We start from the raw sequence: 13956 nt of genomic DNA, 5'->3' as shown, positions 1-13956 counted from the left end.
TCCGGGTTGTTGCAACTATTTGAATAGTAAAATGATCTCTCCCTTGCTCACTCATTCTCACTCTCTTGCACAGCTTTTTGGATATATAAGCAAGAAGATCTCTTTACAATTTGAATAAAGCTCTATTTACTTGAAAGGCAGAGTTATATAGAGAGAGGAAAAGACAGAGGGGAGAGAGAGAGAGAGAGAGAAACTTCCATCTGCTGCTTTGCTTCCCAAATGGCAGTAATGGTCAGGAATAGTGAGGCTGCAGCTAGGAGCCAAGAGTTTCTTCTGGGTCTTCCACATGGGTGTCAGGGGTCCAAGCACTTGTATCATCTGCCATCTTCACAGGCCATTAGCAGGGAGCTGGATTGTAAATGGAGCAGCTAGCTGAGGCTTGAACCTCACCCATATGGGATGCCAGCATCACAAACTGCTGCTTAACCCACTGTGCCACAGTGTCGGCCCCAGATTTTTTTTTTCTGAAAAGTCATTTGTTTAGCCCCCATATATTCTGCTGCACTCATCCCAGCTTCTCTACAGTCTTCCTCTATAGAACAAAAACATTACATTTCTTGAATATTGAGTGGAAAAATTCAGCACACACAACCCTCAGAGTAGTCAGTCACGCCTCCCTTTGCAGATCTAGACTCAGCCAAAGTTTTAAAACAATGGCAAGGATATGATTAAGCCTTTACTTTTTAAAGAAATATTTTTACATCAAAATTTTGTGGAGCACATCATAAAATTAGATCTATATTTTTTTTAAAATTTTTTTCATTAACATAAAGAGAAGAGATTTCATGCATTCCATAGGGCAGTTCTAAGCAGACAACCACACTTCCCGACACCCCCCTCCCCTAGCCATCCCCTTCTCTCTCCCTCCTCTCTTCATCAGTTTTCGCAAAAACAAAATTTTAATCCAATCTATATTCACAGGTGTAATTTGCCACTAATCAAAATATCCAACAAGTAATAAGTAGGAAACCACAGTTCCACAGGAGTATAAACAAGGGCCAAAAACAACCATCATATACCAAAATGTCCATTTCATTTCTATACATTTTTTGTATTCTATGATAACTGTCACAAATCTGAGAAAACATATATTTGTCTGTTTGAGACTGGCTTATTTTACTAAGCAAAATGGTTTCCTATTGCATCCATTTCATTACCAGAGACAAGATTTCATTCTTTTTTATGGTAGTATCCAACAGTGTATAGATACCACATTTTCTTTATCCAGTCATCAATTTATGTACATCTTGGTTGATTCCATGTCTTAGCTATGAACTAAGCTGCAAGATAACTCTTTCATATGCTGATTTCATATTCTTTCAATAAATTTCCAGGAGCAGGATGGCTGGTTCAAATGGTAGATCTATTTTCACATTCCAGAGGAATCTCCACATCATCTTCCATAATGATTCTACTAACATACACTCACACCAACAGCATATTTGGGTACCTTTTCCCCCACATCCTTGCCAGCATTTATTGTTTTTGATTTTTGGGTGATAGTCCTTCTAACTGAGGTGAGGTAGAACCCCATTGGGGTTTTGATATGCATTTCCCTGATAGCTAATGATACTGAGAATTTTTTCATGTGTCTGTTGATAATTTGTGTCTAAAAAATGAATGTTCTTGTCCTTTTTTTTTTTTTTGGTTTAGATTCTCAAGCTCTTTATAGATCCTGGATATTAATTCTTTATCAGTTGTACACTTCACAAATATTTTATCCCATCCTTCCAGTTTCCTCTTCACTTTGCTGAGTATTTCCTTTGTAGTGCAAAAGATCCTTGGCGTGATGTAATCTCATTTGTCTTTTTTTGTCTTTTGATTGCCTATGCTTCAGGAGTCTTTTCCAAGAAATCTTTGCCTACACCAATGTCTTGCAGAGGTTTCCCAATGTCCTCCTCTAGTAATCTGATGATATCAAGCTATATAGTTACATCCTTGATCCAATGTGAATTGATTTTTGTAGAAACTGTAAGGTAGAGGCCTTGTTTCAGGTTTCTGCAAGCAGTGATCCCATTTTCCTAGCACTATTTATTGAAGAGATTCTCCTTTCTCTTGGGATTGATTTCAGCTTGTTTGTCAAAGATTAGTTGGTTGTAGATGTGTGGATTAACTTATGGGATTTCTATTTAGTTTCATTGGCCTACATGTCTCTTTTTGTACAAGTACAAGGTTGTCTTGATCATAACTGCCCTGTAGTATGTTTTGAAGTCCGGTATTCGGATGCCTCCAGCTTTGTTTTCATTGTTTAAGATTGCTTTAGCAATTTCTTGTGCTTCCAAATGAATTTAAACATCTTTTTTCCTAGATCTGAGAAGAATATTGTTGGTATTTTGATTGGGATCACATTGAATCTTCAAATTGCTTACAATAATATTGAATTATGGAATTTTGATATTAATTCTTCCAATTAACAAACATGGAAGATTTTTTTTTAATTTTCCTGTGTTTTCTCTCTCTCTCTCTTTCTCTCTTTTTGACAGGCAGGGTTAGACAGTGAGAGAGAGAGAGAGACAGAAAGAAAGGTCTTCATTTTTCCGTTGGTTCACCACCCAAATGGCCACCACAGCTGGCGCTGCACTGATCCGAAGACAGGAGCCAGGTGCTTCCTCCTGGTCTCCCATGTGGGTGCAGGGGCCCAAGCACTTGGACCATCCTCCACTGCCCTCCCGGGCCACAGCAGAGAGCTGGACTGGAAGAGGAGCAACCGGGACCAGAATCCGGAGTGCCGGTGCCGCAGGCGGAGGATTAGCCTAGTGGGCCACGGCGCTGGCCTTCTCTCTCTCTTTTTTTAATGTTTTGTGATTTCATTGTAGAGATATTTCACATTTTTGGTTAAATTTATACAAAGGTATTTAAAAATGTTCTGGCTTTTGTGAATGGGATTGATCTTACAAGTTCTTTCTCAGTCATAGTACTGTTTCTGTATATAGAGATTATTGATTTTTGCGTGTTGATTTTATATCCTGCAACTTTACCAAAATCTTTTACCGTTTCTAATAGTCTCTAAGTAGAGTCTTTTTGTTCCCCCATAAATAGAATCATGTCATCTGCAAACAGTTGAAGAAGATGGAATCCTAGTATATAACATCCCAGATCAGGCCTATGAAAACCAATCATTTTGCCTTTTAGGCCATATAGTAAATTCAGAATTAAGCTTTTTGTGTCTTTGAGTTTCCAGAAGGTAAAACACTAACTGAAATCATTCACCAGGAGTGGTAGAGGCTATCATTCTCATTAAGGATGCTATCTAGGTATCTTGGTTTTCAGATTTACTTCAAGTGAATTGAGACTACATATGGAATTATTCCTTTTTATGAAAACTAATTAGGCTTGCATTATAAAAAAATTAGACAAAAGGTAACTTTTATAAAAATATTATTAAAATAATATAGATAACTGAGAAGTAGACTCAAACTAAATGAATTATTTTCTGCCATTGAAAGACTCAAGATAGGTTCTTATAAAGAAAGAGACATCAAATATCCCCATGGCAGACCTAAACCTTATTCAACATAAATGGCATAAAGGCCATTGAAAAGGGGAGGAGAAATTTAATGGTTGCTATGCTCTTATGTTTTTAAAAGAGTTTATGGGGTCATTTTAAGCAAATATTTTTCTCTATCACAAAGACATTGATTCAGAAAAAAAGCAGTATTTTAGGCAACACCTATGCGTGCCTTAAAATTTCTATGCACTTCTAAAGAAACAGTTGAGTGCCAATTTTAAATATATTTTATTCAAGTGATATTGCCAAAATGTTCCCACAATAGGAGTTATTCTTAAAACAACCAACATTTTCACCAGGCAGCCACTCATTCTAGATTTTTCATTTTATGTCATCCAGCTTTTGGACATCAGACTGAGGTACATAGTTCGTTTCACACACAACTTTCACTGCCCTGAAACTGAGCAACAGTGTTGATGCCTATATTCTGCTTTGGGATGGAAGTACAATATGGAAGATTTTCCAACAGGTTTCTGTTTCAGGTAGTCACAGGAAACTAAACACAGTTCATGAAAATGGACAAGACCTCTGTCTCTGCATAGCCCTGAAAGACGGCACCTCAAGATGACTCCATTGTGGCCTCATTGAAGTCTGTCACCTCTCCTTCCCTACTTGTTCCCATGTCTGTTACCTACTTTTGAAAGAATTCCCTCATCTGTGAAATGAAAAATGCCCACAATACCAGTACAGCAGTGCCATGGTTAATAAGCTTTGTCCACCACTGTGCCACTTTGCTGTCACCATCTCCAGAGAAACATCTCCAATGAATAGGGGTGAAAAGGAAATGTAGGGCATTGGTCCTCTGAAGGTCCTTTCTCTTCTGTCAGGATCAAGATCACTATTTCTCTCCCCAGTGCCCTTTTCTTCACTGTTACAAGTTCTTGTGGACAAACACACTCCATTTTTACCAATTTGCAGCTTTCAGAAATTATATGGATATAGCAAACAAGTCAAAGAGGGTCAGTCCAGATTCAGCTACAAGGTTGACATTGAATGATTAGGGAGAAGATGTAAAGAAGTGTTTGTAGTTTTCTGAAATGGAAATTTTAAAAAAGGAAGTGAGAACAGGCAGAATTAGCAGAAAGCTATAGTGATAATAGTATGCTGTTGGCAATAAAATTCAAATGGTTCTAGGGAACTGTAGGTAAGCCATTTTTTATTCTTAAGAAATGTTCTATTTTTATGTCTTCTCAAGAATAGAAAATAGAAAGAAATTGTGAAGATTTACAAAAAAAATTAGAAGAATCCATTAGCCCAATAAAAAAGATCCAATTTCTCTGAATGCACTTAGTCATCAAATGATGATTTCTATGGAATAAAAAGTTATAGTGCATAAGTTTGTAATGTTTGGTATGAGCTAGGCATTACTTAGGTGATGTGCTTTAATTACTCCATTTAATTAAAGAGGAAACTAAATCAATGAAACGGAACAACTTCCCAAGTACACAAATTTACAAGATTAGTAAATAGTGGAAACTTGCAAACCTATACAGCCCCTCAAGACCCTATACTCTAAAGCCAAATTAGCCAGTACAGGAAAATCCCAAAGAAAAATTTGGGTCCATGACAATAAGAAATGGCACAGTGTTAATATCCTTTCTATGGCTCTATCAGATCCTCCAGAATTAGCTTCTGATTAATCCCATCAGTACCACTTTTACAAGAACCAAATAAAAATGTCAAAAAAATCTTCAACTGTTTTGAATAACTTAAGAACAATTGGAATTATTTCTTTAAATATCTGTTGGAATTCAACAGTGAAGCCATCCAGTCCTGGGCTTTTCTTTGTTGGGATGGCCTTTGTTACTGATTCAATCTCTGTCTTGGTTTTTGGTTTGTTCAGGTTTTATATGCCTTCATGACTCAATTTTGGTAGGTTGTAGGTGTCTAGAAATCTATCCATTTCTTCTAGGTTTCCCAATTTGTTGGCATACAGCTCTTTGTAGTGATTCTTGATGATTCTTTTTATTTCTGTGGTATCTGTTGTTACATTTCTTTTTTCATCTCTGATTTTATTGATTTAGGGCTTCTCACTCTTTTTTTTTTTTTTTTTTTTTGGCTAGCTGGACCAATAGTTTATCTATTTTATTTTCCCCAAAAAACAGCTATTCATTTCCCTGATCTTTTGTATTTTTTGTTTCAATTTTGTTTACCTCTTTTCTAATTTTAATTATTTCTTTCCTCCTACTAATTTGAGGTTGGCTTTGTTGTGTTTTTCTAGGTCCTTGAGATGCACTGAAGCTCATTTACTTGGTTCCTTCCTAATTTCTTCAGGGAGGCATCAATTGTTATAAACTTCTTTCTTAATACTGCTTTTGCAGTATCCCATAAATTTGGTGTGTTGTATTGTTGTATTCATTCTTTTCCAGAAATCCTTTGATTTCTTTTTGATTTCTCACTGTTCATTCAGGAAATTGTTGTTCAGTCTCCATGTGTTTTCATATGTTCTAAAGCATATTGAGTTACTGATTTACAGCTTCATTCCATTGTGGTTGGAGAAGATGCAGGGTATGATTTAGATTTTTTTTTTTTGAATTTTCTGAAACTTGCTTTGTGGCCTAGCATAATGTCTATCTTAGAAAAAGTACCATGAACTGATGAGAAGAATGCATATTCTGTAACTGTAGGATGAAAACTTCCGTAGATATCAGGTCCATTTGATCCACAGTGTCTATAAGCTCTGTTGTTTCTTTGTTGATTTTTCTAATTGATATGTCCATTGATAAAATGTGGTGTTGAAGACCCCTGCTACTATTTTATTGGAGTCTATGTCTCACTTCAGTTCCATTAACATTTCTTTTAAATATCCAGACACCCTGTAATTAGGTGCATATACATTTAATATAGTCACATCTTCCTGTTGAATTGATCACTTAATCATTACATAGTGCCCTTCTTTGGCTTGACATTCCTCTCAGAGCTAGAAAAAAATGATGCTAAAATTCATATGGAAACACAAGAGATACCAAATAGATAAAGCAATCTTATACAACAAAAACAATGATGGAGGCATCACAATAACAGATTACAAGACATACTTCAAGGCAGTTATAATCAAAACATCCTGGTCCTGGCACAAAAATAGATTTGCAGACCAGTGGGACACAATAGAAATGTCAGAAAGCAACCCACGTGTCTACAACCAACTTATCTTTAACAAATGAGCTAAAATCAGTACCTGGATCAAGGACGGTCTCTTTAACTAATGGCACTTGGAAAACTGTATCTCCATATGCAGAAGTATTAAACTAGACCCCTAACTTACATCTTATACAAAAACCCACTGAAAATGGATCAAAGGCCTAAATCTACAACACTATACAATAACTAACTAGAGGACTTTGGAGAACTTCTATAAGATATTGGCATAGGCAAAGATTTATTGGACAGCACCCAGGAAGCATAGGCAATCAATGCCAAAACTGACAAATAGGATTACTTAAAACTGAGATGCTTCTGCACTACAAAAGAAACACTCAGCAAAGTGAAGGGGCAACTAACAGAATGAGAAAAAGTATTTGCAAACCATGTAGCTGATAAAATATTACTTTCCAGAATATATAAAGAGCTCAAGAAATTCAATAACAATAAAACAATACAGTTAAGAAATGGGCAAAGGACTTGAACTGACATTTTTCAAGAGAGGAAATTCAAATGGCATACAAACACTTGAAAAAATGCTCAGTATCACTAGACATCAGAGAACTGCAAATCAAAACCACAATGAGGTTTAACTTCACAGTTAGAATGCATCTTATACAGAAATCAACAAACAACAAATGCTGGCAAGGATGTGGGGGTAAATGTACCCTAATCCACAGTGGGTGGAAACGTAAACTGGTACCACCATTGTGGAAGACAGCATAGAAATATCTCAGAAACCTGAATACAGACCTACCATATGATCCATCCAACCTACTCCTGGGAATTTACCCAAATGAATAGAATCCAGCATACAAAAGAATGATCTGTATGGCCATGATTAGTGCAGCTCAATTCAAAATAGCTAAGACATAGAATCAACCCAGATGTCTATCAGTTGATGAGTGGATAAAGAAATTATGGTCTATATACCCTATGGAGTACTACACACCTATTTTTTTTAAAATCAAAATCCTGTCTTTTGCAGCAAAATGTATGCAACTGGAAACCATTTTACTTAGTGAAATAAGCAAACCCCCAAAAGATAGATGTCATATTTATATCCCTGATCTGGGGTGACTAACAGAGTACCCAAAATGTAATGTATTAGACTGAAATGGACATGTTGAGATTCAAAGATTGTTTAAAGCCTTTGGCTCTTCTGTTGAGGAAAAGTATTTTCTATTTTTTTCATTTTTATTTAATGAATGCATTTTTACATAGATACAACTCTAGGAATATAGTGGTTCTTTCCCCTATAGCCCACTCCTGATCCCATCCTACCTCCCATCTCCTTCTTCATTATGGATCATTTTAGTGTGACTTTATATACAGAGGACCAACTCTATGCTATTCGTAGACTTCAACAATTTGCCCCCACACCCACACACAACATATAGAGTACAGTTTGGGGAGAGAATTTGCCATCCATTCTCATATTACAATTCAATAGGGACAGAGGTCCTCCCTTTGGAGCAAGTGTACAGTGACTACTGTTGTTCCTTTAACAATTAACATTCTTTTTTCATGACATCAGTGATCATCCGAGGCTCTTGTCATGGGCTGCCAAGGCTATGGAAGCCTTTTGTGACCATAGACTCCATCTTGTTTGGACACGGTCAAAAGCAAAGTGGATGTTCTCTTCTCCCTTCAGAGAAGAGTGTCTCCTTCTTTGATGACCCTTTCTTTCCTCTGAGGTCTCACAGAGATCCTCCGTTCTACTATTTGTTAAACTCTTTACTTATTGTTGGATTAGCCTTATGAGTATTAAATAAACTGAAAATAGATCTTTGTAAAAATTAAGAGTGCAAATAGGAGATGGAGTGAAAATGGGTAGAAGTGTGGGTGGGAGGGAGAGCACAGTGCAAAATATCACTATACTCATAAATCTGTATATATGAAATACAGTAAACTCGTATAAAAATAAATCTTTTAAAAAATAAAGATCACCAAGAAGAGTGGAGCTCTACTGGTTCTAGTAAGCTAGGGTGCCAGCCAGCTGTTCTTCCATAGCAATGAATACATTTAAGGAAAGGAGATTCATGGGTGGTGAGGGCAAGAATGACTACAAGTTTTCTGATAAAGAGACAAAACATTACAAACCTGCCTGATTGTACAAATACTCACCTGGAAGAGGTCCCATTATGACTGAGGCTGAGAAAGAAAACAGGTACCCCTAAGAGAAGTAGAGCTAACTCTGCCTCCCCGCAGGGAATGACCTGGGGCCCTCCTTGTTGCTCTCCACAGGTAGCAGGATCCGGCCTCATAACTGCAGCATTACAGTGCAAATACACACGGGGCTCTTAATTGCTTCCACATCCCTGCTTCACTTAAGCCTTCTTAAGTAAACACTAGCAACACTTTTCCATCAAATGGAAAATATTTTATCTCTCTGCTGCTCACAGACTACAATCTGTCTTTGACCATTCATCTGAATCAGTGCTCAGAAAAAGTACCTTGAATAACCAAAGACCTTCACCTTACATTAACTCCTCTGCCTACCCACTAGAAGAAATAACACTGCGCTCTCCAGGGAGCCTACTGCAGAGAAATTAGCTGGTATCTATAAAGGATAATGAAGATTAAAATGGTGCATGTACAACTGTATAAATAATGAACACATTAGCTATATATCCTTACTCCAAACACACATATCAAAGCTTATTGACTGAAACTTATAGCTTTTTACTTAATGACAGTTTATTTTTAAAGGAGACCCTTTTGAAAAACAGTCTAGTAGCTTTAAATAAGACTTCAAAATAATTTTATTATTTTAAACTACACACTGTTAATTTAGCCTCTGTTTTACACACTCATTATCTGTATGGGTCTTTCTGAACATTCCACAAATGAGTTTCAAACAAGATCAGTGTTTTTCCTCAACCTAGCTAGTAATGGCCCTTTCTTTTTGAAACAGTTTTCAGAAAATTAGGGAGGAAGGAAACCTGATTTAAGTCCTCCTGCTACTGCCCTTTGTTCCATCTACCAGAGTGGCCCATCCAAATGTGCATCTCCCAGCTGAGCCCCACAGTCTGCTGGACCCTCCACCCTCTACATAACTATCCTCTTTGTATACCTGGATCCATGATGAATCTTGTAAATTTTGCTTTCTGATTTATATGATCAATTCATCAACCTATGGCAATGGATTATAGAGTTACCAAATCAAGGTAAACTCACCACATTTTAACCTGGGATCTCCTAACAGAATGATATCGATATTAAAATGTCCATATACAAAACAGATTTTAGGCAAAGTAACTTGGCACCTACACACTCTGGCCTCTTCAGTTGTCAATCCTCAGGGCATACTCTAGGCTCACCTCAAAACCCTCCATTCAGTTGTATTCAGCTATCTATTTACAGTGCAAATTATAAATCTGCTGTGACATGTCCCTTGGCGTTTTCACTGGATGAGCTTCTTTACTAGAAGAAATCTTAAACTAATCCTCTCTCTGTGGCTGCTCGTTGGGCACTGCATCATTCTGAGAGGCAGAGTCACAAAGGAGAGAACAAGTGAGACACAGAAGCTCCAGTGTCTCATTCTTGAGCAAAATTCTAAGATGAGCAAGCTGTCTTTCAAATGTGCACACAATGCCTACTGCATCTATGCGACCACCGAGCACCGTGCAACAGTGATTTGTATGTTCTGCTTGTCTCTGAAATAACAAGGCCTATTAAAATTAACCCCACCCTCCAATAGCATTCACAGTGCTGTCAATGCAGGAGTCCTTGTGGAGATGGATATAGGTTGTCCATGGAGGGAAAACTGGAGGACCTGCTCCATACACAGAGCTGCTGCACATCTGCAAATACAGGTCTGCATTTGGGGCTGTGGAAATGAAGTTGTGGAAAACAAGGCAATTATTTTTATGTCATTCACAGAGGAGCAAAACAGTTTCCCAACGAAAATGTTTTGCTATAGTGTTTAATCTGGGAGGGAGGTTTCTTCATCTTTTGTGTTAAATGAAACTTTTCAAAGAAGAAATTCATAACCTGGATTTTAACAGATCCCTGGGGTTTCACTGATGGAGTTCAACAGAGGAACTCTGAGAGTAGGTACAGAATCACTGTGTGTGTATGTGTGTGTGTGTAAGTGTGTGTGTGGGGGGGGCCTGGACTGAGGAAGGAGAATAATTAAGAAATAAGATCTTCAACGTTATCACAGTCTCAAAGGACAGCTTATAATATCAATACACTTAGGGCGCCGGGTTCTAGTCCTGGTTGCTCCTCTTCCAGGCCAGCTCTCTGCTGTGGCCCGGGAGTGCAGTGGAGGATGGCCCAAGTGCTTGGGCCCCTGCACCGCATGGGAGATCAGGAGAAGCACCTGGCTCCTGGCTTCGGATCGGTGCAGTGCTGGCTGTAGCGGCCGGCCATTTAGGGAGTGAACCAATGGAAGGAAGACCTTTTTCCCTCTCTCTCTCTCTCTGTCTATAACTCTACCTGTCGAATAAAAAAATCAATACACTTAGAAAATTGAACAAAACTATAAATTTAAAGAGACTCAAGGAGAGACATACTGAATTACTATATGGACATAGTATACCTAGATACTATTTTATAGAAATATGATAAATGGTGGCCAAGTTAAATAAAAAAAGACTATTATTTTACTTATTATTATTTACCCCTCCTTCCCTTCCTTATGCACAAACCCAGTGAAAGCAACTGTCTCACGGAAAACAGAGTATAGGGAGCAAGAGTTGCAGTGTGCTGGGAATTTTGCAAACCTTCTGAATATCTTTTTTTCAATTCTAAAACAAAGATTAGGTTTGACGGTATTTCAAGTGACCTTTCAACTCTAAACTTTTATGGCAGACATTTGCTGATACTACAACTTAAACTTTGCTCTCAAATGTGCATTGAATTCTAGACAGGTTTTTAAAATAATAACAAAGGACTAGAATGGAAACATGAACTAAGATTTCATATTCTTCTAAAACCTCTCCAAAAATTTAGACACTAAGATGTCAAAAACACTTTAGAATATCTGTAAAATTTGTCTCACAGCTTTAATTGTTGAAATGCGGTGAGTCATTGAAAAGAGAATTGATGTTTTGAGGATTGTTCATCAACTGAAAACTAACTAAAGACCAGCAAGAATTTTTTAAATTTTTCACACCAGAATCGTCTGGAATATTTGTTAACATACATGTTATTGTGCATCACCCCCAGAAGTTCTGGTCAGTACATTGGTGTAGAGGCTGTAAACCTTTATTTCTAGTAAGTTCCTTGTTAATGCGATATTCCTGGGCAACACTCCGCACTCCACTGCCTCTACAATAGAGGGTTGACTGGGCCCAAGAATGACCTTACTGGACTATCACAGAGAAGGGTTAGATTTGTTTTGTACACAGAACAGGCTTAGACCTTTTTTATTTTTAATCGATGAGACAAGATCAATGATGTTCAAGATTTAAAAAAGAAAAGAAAATAGCAAACTAGAACAAACAAAAAATCCCTTGTTCCCTACATTCAGATTGACACATTTCCTGTTAACTCACTGGTTTCACTAACATATTCTGTTCCCTAGGACAGCAGCTCTAATTTCTTCCAATTCTCCAAAGAGCTGAAAAGGGTCATGTGCATGTTAAAACAAATCAACAACAACAACAAGTTAATACTATAGAGTCTTAGGTCTTGACCAGGCAAAAGCAGAAGGCAAACATTCCATGTCACAGCTTAAAAGTCATCAAATGAACAGCACCTAGGGTATACCCAGTAACAAAATAGCTAACTCTTGGAATCACATATTTGTAATCTGCTCATTGCAACGCACTCAAATAAATTGGATTTTTTTTAGTTATGTTCCTAGGCGTAAATCTAATATTTTTGTAGCATTTGTTATTTAGTTTCACATAAGATGGGACTGATTCTAAGGAGCAACCACAAGCACAGCAGATGGCACACTGAGCCCAGGAGACTGAAAACTCTAGATGAGTTCTGGACCTGCTGCATTCTTGTCCTGTGACCTTGTGACCTTTCTGAGCTGTGTTTCCTTGTCTGCAAAGAAGAAACAACTTCAACTGACATGAGTCCTTTCCTTCAGCTTTCTATACTCACATGTATTCACCATTTGCCCTGTGACCCACTTTGAAGGATTCCAACACATAACATAACACTTGGATGATGCTTACACATACATTTGTCAACTTGTAGAGGTTATTTAAATTACACTACACTTCATATACTGAAATGAAAACCATGCTGCTGTATTTATACTCTTACATACACAGATATATCTTTAAAAAATTATAAATATCCAACCCAAAGATACAGCCAGACAGACTATGTTTATGACATTATGCTAGACCTTAAAGTGCAAGCATTCCTTGACCAGCAGCGTCTGCAATAAACTGGTACCTTGCTAGAAAGGTCTATTCCCAGGCTGTATCTCAGAGCTACTGAAACAGAAACTCAGTTGGGGGTCAACACATTTTTGCTTTAGCAAGCTCATCAGGTTACTCTGATGCTTGCTGCCATTGGAGAACAACTATAGACAGAGATTCGGGAAAGTGTTCGGGCCAATGATGTGGCATAGAGGATATAGCCATTGCCCGTGCTGCTGGCATCCCATATAGATGTCAGTTTGAGACCTGGCTGCTCAAGTCCTGATCCAGCTCCTTGCTTGATGAGCTTAAGAGAGCAACAGCATATAGTTCAGGTGTTTGAATCCCTGCACCCACATGGGAGATCTGGAGGAGGCTCCTGACTCCTGGTTTTGGCCTGGCTGAACCCCAGCCACTGCAGCCATTTGAGGAGTGAACCAGCAGATGGAAGATATCTGTCTCTCCCTCTCTGTGTGTGACTCTGACATTCAAATAAATAAATAAATCTTCAAAAAAAGAAAGAAAGTATGAAGTTGGCAGATTTTAATGCATCGTAGATCAGACAATAGGTCGAATAGCTACACAAGTCAGCATGTAGCAGCTACATTAGTGTTGAAGAGCTTGAGTACTCCTTGAGTACTCCTTGGGAGGAGGAGGCACTCTGGTTTGTAGTATTAACGGACAATTCATGCAGGGGATTTATTACAGCAAGGACTGAAAGATCCAAACATGCAGAGAGATGAAGAACGATGAGACAAGTTACAGGAACAGCTTGAGCAAAGTGTTGGCAAGAAAGGGAATGACTACTTCAGGGAAGCTAAGGAGAACCAGAAAGGTGCTTCAGTGTGGAGAAATCTGAACACTGGCTAAAAACATACTGCCAAGGGCTGGGAAGCCATTGCAAGAATTTGAGGAGGAAAGATAATCAAACTGACTAGTGTTTTAGAAAAAATAGCTAGAGCAGCAAGGTGAGGGCTT

Source organism: Oryctolagus cuniculus, chromosome 5 (genome assembly GCF_964237555.1).
Source record: "Oryctolagus cuniculus chromosome 5, mOryCun1.1, whole genome shotgun sequence".
Classification (NCBI taxonomy): Eukaryota; Metazoa; Chordata; class Mammalia; order Lagomorpha; family Leporidae; genus Oryctolagus; species Oryctolagus cuniculus.
Note: the sequence above shows the minus strand (reverse complement) of the source record.